At 43.6% G+C, this 16,126-nt stretch overlaps 1 non-coding gene across 1 annotated transcript; it reads left to right on the forward strand.

The window, feature by feature from the left end:
- The first annotated feature begins 9,646 nt into the window (after window positions 1-9,646).
- LOC114811863 lies at window positions 9,647-9,783 on the forward strand. The gene has a single exon (XR_003759559.1). It is a non-coding gene; the product is annotated as a small nucleolar RNA SNORA7 (small nucleolar RNA).
- The last annotated feature ends 6,343 nt before the right edge of the window (window positions 9,784-16,126 follow it).

Below are 16,126 nucleotides of genomic sequence, written 5' to 3' on the forward strand. Positions count from 1 at the left end.
CACACGGAGGGGCCCTCTCTCTCATTGAAAATATTGCGGGGAGAATTCTGCATCTTTTTTTCGCTCTCTCCCAAATCAGGTTCTGCTAGAGGTTCTGGTGTGTCTGCACTGGGCAAGGTAACGTGTATTTAAAAGAAAAAACAACAACAACATAATTAGAAACAGCCCCCTTTCAAACCAAGTAAAGAGGAATATGTGTTTGTTTTGGTCTTAGTTTTTGGATTGGGAGCCTATTGGTCGGGAAGCCAAGTGGCTGACGATGTTGCCGGGAACGCTGGGGCTCTGTGCTGCTCTCCCTCCCCCTTGACCTGCCTGCCTGCCTGTACTCCAGTCTGTCCAGTGCTTATCATGTTTATCTAGCCTCCAAGTGGCACTGTGGAACAGGGAGGAAAGAGGCATCTAATAACCCACTGCATGACTTTGGTCAAGTCGCTTAACCCCCCCCGTGCCTCAGTTTCCCCATTGCCTCTCCCCCCTTTTAGATTGAAAGTTCCTCTGTTGGGGAAGGAAGTGTATCTCATTCATTGATTCATTTACTTAATTGTATTTATTGAGTGCTTGCTGATGTTCAGAGCACTGCACTGAGCGCTTGGGAGAGTACAATATAACAACAGAAACATTCCTGCCCACAATGAGCTCACCGTCTAGAGGGGGAGACAGACAGACAGTAGAAATACATAAAGAAATAAATTACAGATATATACACATATATACATATGTGCTGTGGGGAGGGAGGATGAATGAAGGAGTAAATAAGAGAGGTGCAGAAGGGACTGGGAGAAGAGGAGGGCTTAGACAAGGAAGGCTTCCTGGAGATGTGTCTTCAGTAGGCTTTGAAGTGGGGGAGAGCAATTATGTGATTAGGGAGGGTGTTTCAGGCCAGAGGCAGTGATGAGGCAGATGAGATGGAGGTACAGTGAGAAGGTTAGCACCAGATGAATGAAGTGTACGGGCTGGATTGTAGTAGGAGAGTAGTGAGGTGAGGTAGGAAGGGGCAAGGTGATTAAGTGCTTTAAAGCCAATGGGGAGGAATTTTTGTTTGATGCGGAGGTGGATGGGCATCCCCTGGAGTTTCTTGAGGGGTGGGGAAACATGGACTGAACGTTTTTGAAGGAAAATGATACGGGCAGCAGAATGGAATATGGACTGGAGTAGGGAGAGACAAGAGGCAGGGAGGTCAGCAAGGGGCTGATAGAGTAATCAAGGAGGGATAGGATAAGTGGTTGGATTAATATGGTAACAGTTCGGATGGAGAGGAAGGGGTGGATTTTGGAGTTGATGTGGTGGTAGAACCTACATGATTTTGTGATGGCTTGAACAGGTGGGTGGAACGAGAGAGGAGTCAAGGATAATGCCAAGGTTACGGACTTGTGACATAAATCACCCAGCGATTTGGGTATCATGAGCATAGAGGTGATAGTTGAAGCTGTGTGAGCGAATGAGTTTTCCAAGGGAGTGGGTGTAGATGGAGAAAAGAAGGGGACCCAGAACTGAACCTTGAGGGCCCTCACAGTTAGGGGGTGGGAGATGGAAGAGGAGCCTGCAAAAGATACTAAGAATGCGTCTGATCTGATTATCCTGCGCGGAGAACAGAGCTTCATATATAGTAAGCAGTTAATGAAATCAACAACTCCAACGACCTTACCCCAACAATCAATCAGGCAATCATATTTATTGAGCACTTACTCTATGCAGAGCACTGTATTAAGCCCTTGGGAGAGCATGATTTAATGGAGTTATGACAATAGCACACCGATCCTTGCTTACAGTTTCAGGACATAGAACTCCCTCTCTCCTCAAAAAATACAAAATGACAGCTTTCCCCTCATTTAAATCTCTTCTAAAGTCCCATCTCCTCCAACAAGCCTTCCCTGATGACTCTGCCAGTCATCAATAAATGACTAATCCTGAGTCTTCTGGATGATTCTCCCTCCAGCCAACTCTAGCATTTATAGCTGTATTTATCTCTTCCTCATCGCTCATGTCTACCTGTCTGCTCCATTTATTTACCCGACCACTCTAATTAGTTGTAAATATTTTAAAGTATATCTCCCCATGCAATCAACAATCAATCAATTGCATTTATCGAGCACCTACCATGTACAGAACACTGTACTAAGCACTTGGGAGAGTACGGTACAACAGAATAAGCAGACACATTCCCTACCCATAACAAGTTTAGAGACTAGAGGGGGAGACAGACATGAATATGGATTAATAATTACAGATAAATAAGTATACTGTATAATTTAAAGATATGTATGTAAATGCTGTGGGGTTGGGGAGAATATCAAATGTCCAAAGGTCACAGATTAAAGGGCATAGATGACACAGAAGGGAGAGCGAGCTGGGGAAAAGAGGTTGAATTGGAAAGAGCTTGATTGGAGTGTGAGGTCCTTGTGGGCAGGGAACATGGCACATTTTCATTCTGTTCTTTCCAAGTACCTGGTTTGAGGTGCTGTGTCAAATGGGTTCTCAAAAAGTGCTATTACAACTATAACTGCCACCAACCACCACCATCAACCAACAACAAAGACAACCACCACCATGAGCAATATCATAAACAATAACTACAAGTAGCTAAGAAAGTTACCAGCTTTCTGAGAGCAACACTCTTGCTACTGCCTTAGCGGTTGTAGCACGTAAGATGGAGGTAGTGTGTTTGGGAGAATTTGGAGACAGAAAGCGGTTGGGAGGTAGCCCTCTCCTGGCATCATCTGGTGGATCCTTAAGCTTTAGGACTGGGCTCTGTCTCTAGTGCCAGCACCTTGACTGGGCAAATTCGGCACAGATGACACCGTGGAGAGGCTAAGAGCCCCCCCAGATGATTTTGAGTTGTAGGGGCACTGATTTGGGATGGGAAGGGCCACTCTCAAGGAGGCAGATGTGCTGATGTTGGGGTTCCTGAGACTAGCTTTTGGGCAAGATTTATGCATGTAGCAATATAGACAATACTCCAGTCTGCACAGTGCTTTCCCCAGAGCCCCTGGTTTGGTACAGCTGTACCCTGCTCCCAGCAAAAAGTCTCACCCGCAGCTCACTGGGAGGGTGGTACTGGGAGGTGGTGGTGGGGATGTGTGGTGAAACAGCCAGGAGTAGGAAAATGTCTGCTGGAACAGTGCCCACTCTAATTCTAGGGCCACTGAGGCTATTCCTTAAAGTAGATTGGACCAGGAACGGTCAGAAAACAGTCTGGTGGACATGGGAGGCTGAGACCACATCACCTATTCTGGAACTACCTGTTCTCCTATGGTACTATGGCTCAAAATTGACCCCATCCTAGCGACACTTTGGCCTTAAATGAGTCTTGTATTTAAACAAGCCCTGTGTCATCTGTGCGCACCCTTGACTACCTGCTCGGCTGTTACTCCTACTACTACAATGCTCTGCATGTAGTAAGCGCTCAATAAATACGACTGAATGAATTGAATGACTACCCCAAGGAGAACCCACCAGAAGGCCCGAGAGAATCTTAAGCGGTGCGGAAGACACCAATAGCACTAGAATCAATTCCTTCACGTAAGATCTTCGCACAAAGTCTGTATGATTGCTCCAAGACTCATTCGCCACTATGGTGTGAGATTCCTCTAGACTATAAGCTCGTTGTGGGCAGGGAATTTATCTAGGAACTGTTATATTAGAGAAGCAGCGTGTCTTAGTGGAAAGAGCCCGGGCTTGGGAGTCAGAGATCATGGGTTCTAATCCCGGCTCTGCCACTTGTCAGCTGTGTGACTGTGGGCAAGTCATTTAACTTCTCTGTGCCTCAGTTACCTCGTCTGTACAATGGGGATGAAGACTGTGAGCCTCACGTGGGACAACCTGATTACCCTGTATCTATCCCAGTGCTTAGAACAGTGCTCTGCACATAGTAAGCGCTTAACAAATACCAATTATTATTATTCTCCCAAGTGCTTAGTACAGTGAAATGCACACAGTAAGCACTCAATCAATGACTGATTGATTTGTGTCAGTGTACCCAGGGCAGATGGGTCAAAAATGGTTATTTTCACTGGAAATCATCCTTCCAAAAATACTAATATACTAGTAATATAGTATACTAGTAACATTCACTGGTGACCTGGGTGATTCCTCATGCCTGGAGGACCCTGGCATTCTCCTTTGGCAGAGCAAATGACACATTTCTGTTAATTTCAAGTAGGACTAGTAATAGTATTAGAATTATTGGGTCCACATTTATTGCAGTGAACTCTACTAGGTGTTTGGTAAGTACAGAAAAAAGATAATACATTTCCTGAACATGAGGAGCTTACACTCTAGCGGAGGAGAAAAACATAAAAATATTTATAGAGTGATCCAAATATAGAATTAAATACACATGCATACGTGAGTACCAAGGAGGGTAAATATAAATTCACAAGTTCTGAATATTTGTTACTTTATAAGGAAACTCAGATGCTAGCAAATCACATTCTTTTTCCTTTTTAGCAATCTGATTGAAGTAAATGATAAAGAATGTTGATATACCTGCTTCCTTTAATATCACATTCCAGTGATGGAGTAAATTGGTTTAATTCCTCCTGAGGCAGTGCATTTTCCATTTTCATCTTCTTCATTTACTTTTAAAAATAGACCAACGAACGGTATTAGACTTCCACGAGAAGATTCGTATTTCAGACTCCAGAGTGATCTATCTTTGATTATTACCTTGATGTTCCTCCATTCAGCTTCTCCAATCAATCAATCAATGCTATTTACTGAGTGCCTACACAGTGCAAAGTACTTTCCTAGGCATTTGAGAAGCAGCGTGGCTGAGTGGAAAGAGCCCGGGCTTGGGAATCAGAGGTCATGGGTTCTAATCCCGGCTCCACCACCTGTCAGCTGTGTGACTTTGGGCAAGTCACTTAACTTCTCTGTGCTTCATCTGCAAAATGGGGATTAAAACTGTGAGCCCCACGTGGGACAACCTGATCACCTTGTATCCCCCACGTAGTAAGCACTTAATAAATACCATCATTATTATTACTAAGGATTAGTGCCATTTTGAGCTACAGCCCATATATCAGGTTAAGTCCTTCAAGGTGAACCAATAAGTAGCTATTTATGGCAACACCTCATCCATTGTTTATGGAGTTTAAACTACCCAGTCACCAGCTTAGCAACAAGGTGGTAGGGAAGAAGTAGCGTGATTGCCATTCCTACCCATTCTGAGCAGTCAGTCAGTCAATCGTATTTAATGAGCATTTACTATGTTCAGAGCACTGTATTAAGTCCTTGGGAGAACACTATACTAAGCACTTGGGAGAATAAAATATAACAATAAATGGACACATTCCCTGCTACATACAACTATTTGGTATGCTAATCCCCGTCTCTCCAGCCTCTGGAGGAGCCAGGGTGTATGACTGTGAGGCTCATAGGGACAACACCCCTTCTCAAATAGCCTAGTGAAGCGTTGTGGAGACAACTCTCCCTTCCCTTCCCCCCATAACGAGGATCGAGTATTGTAAGGCTCGTGGACATTCCCCTCACCATCCTCACTGCCACCCCCCCCCCCCCGCCCCACCTCCAAGGAGCCAGACTGCAGCATAGTGAGCATCTTAGGGTGGTTTGAAACTCTCAGGGAAATTACCTACCTCCGCGCCTCCCCCACCCCCCGCCTCCACCGCCACCATCTGTATCAAATTGTGGCATGTGATTGGCAGATGTTCCAAACAAATCAGATCCCATTTTCAGGAACCAGTCAAAGGATGTAACTAAACAGTGGGTTGCAAATAAATCTCATCTCTTTTGTTTTCCTGTTTTTTATTAGGCACTGTACTAAATGCTGGGACAGGTACAAACTAGTCAGGTTGGACACAATCTGTATCCCACATAGGGCTGACAGTCTTAATCCCCCTTTTACAGATGAGGTAACTGAGGCACAGAGAAGCAAAATGATTGGCCCAAAGTCACACAGCCAACAAGTGGCAGAGCTGGGTTGAGAAGCTAGATCCTTCTGACTCCCAGACCCATGCTCTAACCACTAGTACATGATGTGTCTCCTAATTGGGTAGAGGATGATCAGATAGAGACACCCAAGCACATCTGTAATAATAATAATAATAATAATAGTATTTAAGTGCTTACTATATGCCAAGCACTGTTCTAAGCACTGGGGTAGATACAAGGTATTCAGGTTGTCCCATATGGGACTCATAGTCCTTTCCCCATTTTACAGATGAGGTAAATGAGGCACAGAGAAGTTATGACTTGCCCAGGGTTACACTGCAGACAAATGGCGTAGTCAGGATTTGAACCCACGTCCTCTGACTCCCAAACCTGTGTTCTTTCCACTAAGCCACGCTGCTTCCAATCAAACTCACTGCAGTCAGTGAGTTAATCATATTTCAATCATTCGTTCATTCAGTCGTATTTATTGAGTGCTTACTCTGTGCAGATCACTGTACTAAGTGCTTGGAAAGTACAATACAGCAATAAAGGGAAACAATCCCTGCCCACAGTGGGCTCACATTTGGGGGAGGGGGTCTCTTACTGTGTGTAGAGCACTATACTGGGAGTGGGCTTAGATGGGGAATAGATGGGGGCCCAGAACTGGACCTTGAGAGACACCCTCAGTTAAGGGGGAAGGAGGTGGAGGAGGAGCCCGCAAAAGAGACTGGGAATGAGTGGCCAGAGATAGGAGGAGAACCAGGAGAGGACAGTGTCAGTGAAGCTGAGGATGGATAATGTTTCCAAGAGAAAGGTGTGGTCGACATTGCCGAAGACAGTTGTGAAGTTAAGGGAGCCTAGGATGGAGTAGAGGCTGTTGGATTTGGCAAGAAGGACATCATTTATGACCTTTGATAGGGAGGTTACTGTGGCATGAAGGAACGGAGCCAGATTTGCGGGATGGGGGTGGGAGGGGAGAGGTCAAAGACAGAATTGGAGGAGAGGAACTTGAGACAGAGGGTGGACAGCTAGCTCAAGGAGTTTGGAGAAGAATGACAGAAGGGAGACGAGGTGAAAACCTCAAGCAATTAGCACTTCTGCCTTTGATGCAAACAGGGTCTATCTCTGCTCTCAGTGATGTTACAACCTAATGGCAAAAACAGACACTAAAATAAAGCAACAGAGATTAACAGTAGGTATGTAAGTGGTACTCCTGGCTGGGGGAGGGGAGTTCATTCAATCGTGTTTATTGAGCACTTACGCTGTGCAGAGCACTGTACTAAGTGCTTGGAAAGTTTAGTAACCAAATGTGCAAGCACAAAGGAACCAAGAGACGTAATCCCTGCCCACAGGAAATTCACATTCTAAAGGTGTAGTTCTAATCCTGGCTCTGCCACTTGTTTGCTATGTGACCTTGGACAAGTCACTTCACTTCTCTGTGCCTCAGTTCCCGCATCTGTCAAATGGGGATTGAGACTGTGAGCCCTACATGGGACAGGGACTGTGTCCAACCAGATTTGCTTGTACCTGGCATGTAATAAGCACTTAACAAATACCATAATAATATTATTATTATTAAATGCAGAACTTGAAGTATCTGTGAAAATTATTATCCTTCTGAGTGGAGGCCTTAGACGTCTTCAACTATCTGAATTACGTCTTTGCGCATTTCTCAGGTCAATCACTCCTCTCACCCTAATTGAGTTTTCCATGAGTAGGGAACATTGTAAGCCATGTATTAATTCCATTGATTTCTCTTAATCTCTCATTCCTCATTTCATCTTCATTAAGTTTATTACCATTATTTTTGTGCTCTAGCTCTCCTTGATCGTTATTTCCCTTCCACGATAGGCCATGCATTGTGCGAACCTTGCGATTTTTGTCACCTAGCAGATTCTGGGTTCAGTTGCAAGCAAGATCTTATATGAAAGGAAAATTCACTTTTATTGGTTGTTAACCATAATGGGAAATTCACAAAATAACTTTAAACTTTTGCAGGCAATCACATGTCTACCTTCTTTTACAATTGTGTGTGAATATATATATGCATGTGTGTGTATACATATATAAGCTCACGTATATGTACACAATTGTAAATCAAGGTAAACATATGATTGTCAACAAAAGTTTAAAGTTGTTTTGGGGGTATGTACACACCCATATCACATAATTGTATTTATATGCATGTATATAATGAAATATAATTACATATATACAATGTGATATATATGCATCAATGTATAGTCTGTCCCTTAGGTTTAAAAATGATGCTATGATAATGAGGGTTTATCCGTGCACGTGGAAGTGGATGAAAACACCAAAACGCAATAGACTGTCATCAGTTCACAAGGTGTATACTTATCCATCATCTTTTGCTGCAGTGATGTATTGATTCTCTCTGAGGCTGCTCCCCTGAGTGATTCATTTTTGCTGGGGATGATGCAGATTAATTTGCTGCTGCCCAGCCAGCTAATTGTCATGGCTCTGTTTCTCTCGTGCTCTTCTTAGGTAATTTGAACACTTTGAGTCCCATAACGGTAATTCAGTCTGCACGCTTGCCTGTTGAAATTCATCAAAAGGAATTACATATAAATTATTTGTTCTCATGAGCCAAAAGCCACAATTTAGTAAATAAGCAGGGTCGAGCTCCCCACAATGGACTGGGCAGGTCACCTTCTGGAGGGATTTGTATCGTCTTTGTAATTGTCCTGACTCTCTATAGGAAAAGAGGGTTACTGTGTGTGAATCTGCTCATTTTTGCTGACAGTGGGGTGTCGGAGATGCCATGGGAGTAAGAATTGGATTTGGGAAAAACGGGGGAAACTATTACCAAGGTTTTGTAAGGTACCCCTTGCTGTTCTGATCTTCTCAAAGCCTCTGCAGAAAGCTCCTTGTCAACAATTGGTATTTATTGAGTTTTACTGTGGGCAAAGCACCGACTTAACTACTTTTTAAAAAAAGGGTAAGCAATGTATGGATCCGAAAGCTGGACAGTGAAAAAACAAACAGAATAGAAAGAGCTTCGATTCTTTTGAAATGTGGTGTTGGAGAAGGCTTTTGAGAATACCTTGGACTACCTGAAAGACAAACAAATGGATTTTGGAGCAAATTAATCCAAAGTGCTCCTTGGAAGGCCAAATGACTCCACTTAGATTAGCATACTATGGACACATAAACAGGAGGACTGATTCTCTGGAGAAGACGCTAGTACTAGGAAAAGTCCACGGAAAACGTGGAAGAGGCAGACCAGCAGCTAGATGTATAGAGACCACAACAACGATAACGGAAGAACCATTAGAAAGGTTGTGGATTATGGCAGAGGACAGGGCGTTCTGGAGAAAGTATATCCATGGAGTCGCTGTGAATCGGAAATGACTCGGCGGCACTTAATAATAATAAAAGTGCCAGGGACTGTATTAAGCCTGGGGGTAGTTATAAGATAATCAGATTGGATGCAGTCTCTGTTCCATCTGGGGCTCACAGTCATAATCTCCTTTTTATTGATGAGGTAGCTGAGCCCCAGAGAAGTTAAGTGACTTACCCAGGGCCATGCAGCAAACAAATGGAGCCAGGATTAGAACCCAGGTCCTCCTGACTCCCAGGCTCATACTCTTTCCACTAGGCCATGCTACTTTTCTCCTCTTCCCTTGATTTCAGAGAGCACAGTACAAAAGAGTAGGTACAGGTGATGTCTGCCCAAAAGGAGTTAGATGGGGAAATTAAAATCAAATAAATTGTAGGTAGATATGTGCAGAAGCCCCTCTCAGGGTCACACCTGGAGAGTTTCCAATATTCTACCAGTTTCGACTACGGGAGGGAGAATCAAACAGAGGCTGACCCTTCCATTCTTAGCTTGGCCAGTGGCTAGTGAGTGGAAGGCAATCTGCTCCAAGTAAAAACTCACCTTTGCTGGGCAGCAGCGGCATGAGAGAGAGTCGAGGGTGGAGACTCAAGTTTATTGGGCGGAAGAAGGCAATAGTAAGCCAATTCCGTGTTTTTACCAAGAAAACTCTGTGGATACACTACCGGAATGATTGCAGGTGGAGATGGGGTGTTCTGGGAGAGAGGTGTCCATGGCTTCGCTATGGGTCGGAAATGACTCGACAGCATAACACAAGACAATGTACGGAAGTATACGGGATGTAGCATGGTCTAGTGGAAAGAGCACAAGTCTGAGAGTAAGATGACCTGGGTTCTAGTTCTGGCTCCTCTTCTTGTCTGCTGTGGGAACTTGGACGAATCACTTAGCTTCCCTTTGCTTCAGGTACCTCATCTGTAAAAGGAGGATTAAGACTCTGAGCCCCTTGAGGGACGCGGACTGTGTCCAACCTACCCCAGTGCTTTGTTCCATCCCTGACAGATAGTAAGTGCTCAACAAATACCATAAAAAAGTACCAAGGGGCTGCGAGAGGGATGGATATTAAAGTTCTCTTTCTCCTGATTGCTACATGCCAAGCTAGTCCGTTCACTGTTCATTCCGACTCATTTCCGGAAGATGAGCTTCAGTACTCGTTTGATCGCTGGTATTTATCAAGTGTTTACTCTGTGCAGAACACTGTACTAATACCTAGGGAAATTACAATAGAGTATGTAGGTGTGATTTCAAACCTCAAGGAGCTTACAGTATAGTGGAGGGGCAGATGTTAAAATAAATTACAGGTAGGGGAAGCAGGAGAGAAATAAGAATATGAAAGTAATTGCTATGGGGACAAGGGGCATGAACATCCAAGTTTTTTGGGCAGAAGTAGGGAGGTAGACAGCATGGGGAGATGAAAGATGGTCAGGGAAGGCTTCTTGCAAGAGATGTGATTTTTTAATAGAGTTTTGAAGATGGGAAAAGTGATAATATAAACAGAAATGTAGGAGGAGGGAGTTCCAGGTAGAAAGAACAGGAGCAAAAGGTAGATGGCAAGAGGGAAGACCACGTAGGACAGTAAGCGGGTCAGGAGTAGAGGAAGGAAGTGTGCAGCCTGGGTTGTAGTGGGAAAGGAGTGGAAAGGACAAGTGGTAGGGAGAGAGCTAATTGAGTCCTTGAAGTCCGAGGGAGAGGAGATTTTGCTTGATGTGGAGATGGATGAAACTTTGTAGAAAAATTACCACTGTTTTTAGGAGTTGCATTGGTGCTCATCCAACATGGCATAGTGGATAGAGCATGGGCCTGGGAGTCAGAAGGTCATGGGTTCTAATCCCAACTCCTCTACTTGTCCGCTGTGTGGCCTTGGACAAGTCACTTCAAATCTCTGGGCCTCAATTACCTCATCTGTAAAATGGGAATTAAGACTGTGAGCCCTCTGCGGGACAGGGACTGTGTCCAATCCAATTTGCTTGGATCCACTTCCGGCTTAGTACAGTCCCAGGTACATAGTAAGTGCTTAACAAATACCATTATATTGTTATTATTATCCGGGCAGGGGGAGGAAGTCTTTTTGAGACTTTATTCCTCTCTCAGCTCCTAAAGCAAACTCTTCTTTCTGCACATTTGCGTTTGAGTCACCAGAGCCACAGCTACAGAGTGCAGAGATAGCTGCCTGAGAACGGGACACAGCAAGAACCTGTGCTTCAGAAATAAGTTTTTGATAGAGTCTTTGCCGAGACCATTCTGCTCGCCTCACTAGATTGAAAGATCCTTGAGGACAGGAATTGTGTCTGCTCACTCTGTTGTACTCACCCAACCACTCAGTGCAGTTTGCTTTATAGAGAAAGCGCTCAGTGAATACTTTTAATTGATTAAGAATTGAGAAGCAGCATGGCTCAGTGGAAAGAGCCCGGGCTTGGGAGCCAGAGGTCATGGGTTCTAATTCTGGCTCTGCCACTTGTCAGCCGTGTGACTGTGGGCAAGTCACTTAACTTCTCTGTGCCTCAGTTACCTCATCTGTAAAATGGGGATTAAGGCTATGAGCCTTATGTGGGACAACCTGATTACCCTGTATCTACCCCAGCGCTTAGAACAGTGCTCTGCACATAGTAGGTGCTTAACAAATACCAACATTATTATTAAGAATATCTCATTTCATCTTGCCACTTGACTAGCTGTGGAAAAAAGAAGCTAACACACTAGCTTTGGAGATAGCCTTCTCTGAGTGAGGAGGTAGCAGTCAATTAATGGTATTTATTGAGCACTTACTGTGTTCAGAACACTGTAATAAGTGCTTGGGGGGATATAATATGAGGTGTACATCCCCTTGATTCTATTTATCGTGATTAAGTTGTCTTGTTTTTGTCCGTCTGTCTCCCCCGATTAGACTGTGAGCCTGTCAACGGGCAGAGATTGTCTCTGTTGCCGAATTGTACATTCCAAGGGCTTAGTACAGTGCTCTGCACATAGTAAGCGCTCAACAAATACTATTGAATAAATGAATAAAATACATTAAAGTTGTTAGACATGTTCCCTGAACACAAGGATCTGCAAGAATGTCTAGAAGAATGACATTCTGAAATGTAGAAAAATCACAACATCCCCAGAGACTGGAAAATGCAAGAGCAAAACTCTCTGGCTTCGCAGTGAGGTGCTTAGGATCTGTCATAATCACCTATCTCCTACCTTCAGACTAGAGAACGACACCATGGATACACTCAAAAAATTTCGAGAATCAGAACATTTTTTATGCTATTGTTTTTTGGCATTGGAACCTGAAAGAGGATGCCTTTTCTCTGAATGGGATGTGGAAGATAACAACTGGACAAGTACTGTGTGTACATATGAACACACAAGAAATCCAGTTTCCAATCTTTATTGGTCCATATTTACATTGCTAGGTGATGGTGAAACTACAGTTATGAACCTTATATTGTTAGGATAAATATTTTGCAACTTGGAAAGCATGAATTTGCTTTATGTTATTTACTATGGGAAATTACACTTTGTGTTCTTTCACTGCTTAACACTCTATCTAAATGGAGCTTATTCACAGTTCAAACCAGGAAATGGCATATTCAAGCTCTGAAGTTAAATGCAGTAGCTTCAGGACAACATCCAAGAGCCCTAGAAGTGCAAGAAATATAAGACAAACAGTGAGAGACTATAATACTTGTCTTATGAATGGTGGGCAGGGAACTTGTCTACCAACTCAGTCATAAGAAACTCTCCCAAGCACATATACAGCGCTCTGCACACGGTCAATTGATTATGGTGGTTGCCGTCAGATTATGTACACTGCTAGCTGACAGTCCTATATCTGTTTTCATGAGAATGATTCTGAGTTTGAAGAGTTTCCTCCAGCAAAACAATACTTGGAAGGCCTTCAGGATCGAAGGGAAAATATGCTTATCAAAACGCATATTGGAATATTGTGAGGAAAATGACAGAATGCTGCCAGACTACTTGTTTTGTCGCCAGACTACTTGTTTTGTTTTGTTGTTTTGCTTTGCTGTCTCCCCCGTTTAGACTGTGAGCCCGTTATTGGTCAGGGATTATCTCTATCTGTTGCCAAATTGTACGTTCCAAGTGCTTAGTACAGTGCTCTGCGCATAGTAAGCGTTCAATAAATATGATTGAATGAATGAAGTATAAGAGATCCATGACTTGGTGTGACACCACCAAACCAAGAACTTCTAGGCATCAACCAAGATCCTATAGATACCATCAGACACTACCATAATAAAGCTAAGGAGTGTGGGTGGATTGTTAGTAGTGTGATTATTGTTACTGCTGTGATGAGATATATTAATTCTTACATGCGAAGAACTGTGCTTAGCACCGTCGCAGGTACGTGAATTATCAGACCAACCGCTTAACTTCTCTGTGCCTCAGTTTCCTCATCTGTAAAATGTGAATTAATACTGTGAGCCTTATGTGGGACAGGGACTGTATTACCTTGTATCTACCGCAGTGCTCAGTACGGTGCCTGGCACATAGTAAGCGCTTAACAAATACCACAATTATTATTATTTTCACTATTATTATCAGCCATGGATGCTGTCCCACAGGGGACTTGCAATCTCATGGATAGGGAAAGCATCGACATTTTACAGATGAGGAAGCAAAGGCCCCGAATGGTTAAATGGCTTGCCAAAGGACACACAGGAGGCCGGTGGCAGAGCTAGCACTAAAATCTAGATCTCTTACTTTTAAGTTCCACGCCCTTTCCACTAGACCAGGCTGCCACACAGTGAGAAAATCTTGCAGAAATGACGGCAACTCTCTGCTGGTCTGCTCAGGAAACTTTCCAATATCAAGGTCGAGGCTCCTTTTCTCTTCTCCCTCTCCCCTCTGCGTCTCCCTGACTTGCTCCCTTCATTCATCCCCTCTACCAGCCCCATAACACTTATGTACATATCTATAATTTATTCATATTAATCTCTGCCGCCCCTCTAGATTGAAAGCTCACTGTGGGCAGGGAATGTCTCTGTTATACTTGCCCAAGAGCTTCGTACAGTGCTCGGCACCCAGTAAGCGCTCAATGAATATGATTGACTGGCTGACTGAATGACTATGAAAATGGCAGTATTTGAAGACATGGGTTTCACTCCACTTCTTTTTCAATAGTATTTTTTTAATAATATTTATTAAGCACTTACTATGTGCAGAGCACTTTACTAAGCGCTTGGAATGTACAATTCGGCAACAGATAGGGACAATCCCTGCCCAATGATGGGCTCACAGTCTAAACGGGAATTCTAAGTATGTCTCCTCCCTGGTCAGACCCTTGAGGAATAGTAAAGCCGCAGGATGGGCTAGCATTCCTGAAGAGATGGAGAGCAGGGAAGAAATGTCATCAGATTTCAATGACACCGCTGTCATTGCCAATATCAAGAAGAACGATCCTAGCCACAACCCCCTCCCCGCTCCCGGGATCGATTACTGAAGAAAACACTTAACAGCGGTGGGGGTCTCTGAAACGCAATGGACTAACCAGGGGGCTCTCTGAAACAAATGGAATTTAGGCCACATTGGCTACAGCAGATATGTTCTCGGTTGCCCCTCAGATGCAAGAGAAAAATGGGGAACCAAACAAAAACCTTCTACATAGGAAGGCTATTGCACAAAACCAATTTGTGGAACCAATTGAGTAAAAAACAAATAGTATTTCACAAAGAATGCACTTTTTTTAAAGGAATTGTTCAGTCCTTTGTGAAGAGTGCACCATGTCCACTCCCTTTTAAATGTGTTTTTTTTTAAAGTTTTTTTAAAAACCATTTAACTATCTTTAAATAGCAGGAGGACCAAAAGTGGAAGTTACGGGGCTCCAGTTGCATTTATGGGTTCCACAGTTCAAAAGTAATTGTGGCTTGAACAGAAAAGTTGATTTGAGGACTTCGGCAGCCCGTGGCAAGAAACATTATAGTAGCCCACATGGGGTCAGAGATGGGAGAGTTGGTAATAATGGTTTTCTCTTCCAAATAAAAGCTTTCAGTCCACTCAGAGGAAATGTGTTAGTAAAATTGTTTCCTCCCTGTCACCACAACTGGACTGAAACAATGTGGCTTTTTTTTTCTTACTTGTATTAAGATAAAAATGAAGGGGCTATGGAACACATTGGTGGGTGTACTTCAAGACAGAATAGTCCTACCCAAGTTTAGAGGGTGTATAGTTTAAGTAATAAAATTTCAATCTTCTGCATAGCTATAATTGCAGTTTCAATCTTTTGTAAACTTATGATCAGGGATCACGCCTCACAACTCTGTTACAGCATCCATGCTTAGTACGATGGTGCTCTGTGTACAGTAAGCGTTCATTCAATACCATTGATTGATTGATGGATTGATTCTGGGCATCATGCAATTAACCAAACGAACCTAGATAGAGAATGTCTATTTGAATGCCACGTCACTCTGGATTTCATGAACCTCAAGCAGAATGTGCGAGTTCCCGATTTGGTGTCGGTGTGATCCGAGGGGTCGTTTCTCGAGTGCAATCAACGGGACGGTGCAGGAGGGTTTTAAAAATTATCCAGAGCTTTGAAAGTTCGTTGTCATAGGATAAGCATGTGCTAATTGAAATAGTCAGGAAAGAACTCAGAAATCAGAAATCAGAAATCAGAAAGGTAAAAAGTCACCGCACCCCTTGGTTCTTGGGTAGAGTGAGTTGCTGCACTCGATTCTGAGGGGAAGGCTTCTCTCCCCTCTCCCCCATCAGGAATCGTGTCTACCAACTCTATTGCATTCCATGTACACTAAGCGCTCAATAAATACTGCGGATTGATCGATCGATGGATCGCTCAATAAATACTGCAGATTGATCGATCGATGGATCGCTGTCTGCAAAAGTGATCTCCAGTCCGACTGACGCTCAGGAAAA

This window comes from Ornithorhynchus anatinus, chromosome 4 (genome assembly GCF_004115215.2).
Source record: "Ornithorhynchus anatinus isolate Pmale09 chromosome 4, mOrnAna1.pri.v4, whole genome shotgun sequence".
Classification (NCBI taxonomy): domain Eukaryota; kingdom Metazoa; phylum Chordata; class Mammalia; order Monotremata; family Ornithorhynchidae; genus Ornithorhynchus; species Ornithorhynchus anatinus.